The sequence below is a fragment of the Egretta garzetta genome, unplaced genomic scaffold (genome assembly GCF_000687185.1).
Source record: "Egretta garzetta isolate BGI_Z169 unplaced genomic scaffold, ASM68718v1 scaffold452, whole genome shotgun sequence".
In the NCBI taxonomy this organism is placed as follows: Eukaryota; Metazoa; Chordata; class Aves; order Pelecaniformes; family Ardeidae; genus Egretta; species Egretta garzetta.
The window spans coordinates 567,188-567,770 of NW_009258796.1; positions in this window are offsets into that span (position 1 = coordinate 567,188).

Here is a 583-nt window from a genome sequence, read left to right on the forward strand (position 1 = left end):
CCCCTCCTGCCCTGTCCTCTGTGGGGACCGCCACCCCCTGCAGGAGCCATCAGCCCTTGGAGGTGGGAAGCACGGCACCGCGAGCGCATCCTGCCCGAGGTGCCAGGCTCGGGGAGGTGCAGGAGTTCTCCCAGTTCGAGGTAGGACACAGCAGAGCACTGGGAAGAAGGGCTGGGCACAGGGGGCTCAGGCGTGTTGCCTGGGGTGGGCCAAGGAGCGCTGCTGGCGTGGGGCAAGGGGGACACATGGGGAGCGGGAGCAGGGGAGGGACCTCGTAGGTTTGGGGGAGGGGGGGCCCCTCGCTGGAGCCCACAAGCCAACATGGCTGGCTCGGAGTGGTCTGGATGTGAGGGAGAGGAGAGACCTTTGGAAGCAGGAGGCTTCGGAAAGCATTTTAGCTACTGACGGGCAGCTGCCTCCCAGGCAGCGAGCTCGGGGCGGGGGGAGCCGAGAGCCCTGAGCACGGCTCTGCCCCAGGCATCGCTTCGGAGCAATGGTGGAGCAGAAAGCTTCCTCGTCCTTGGGGTGACCCGAGCAGAAAGCTTCCTCGTCCTTGGGGTGACCCGAGCAGAAAGATTCCTTG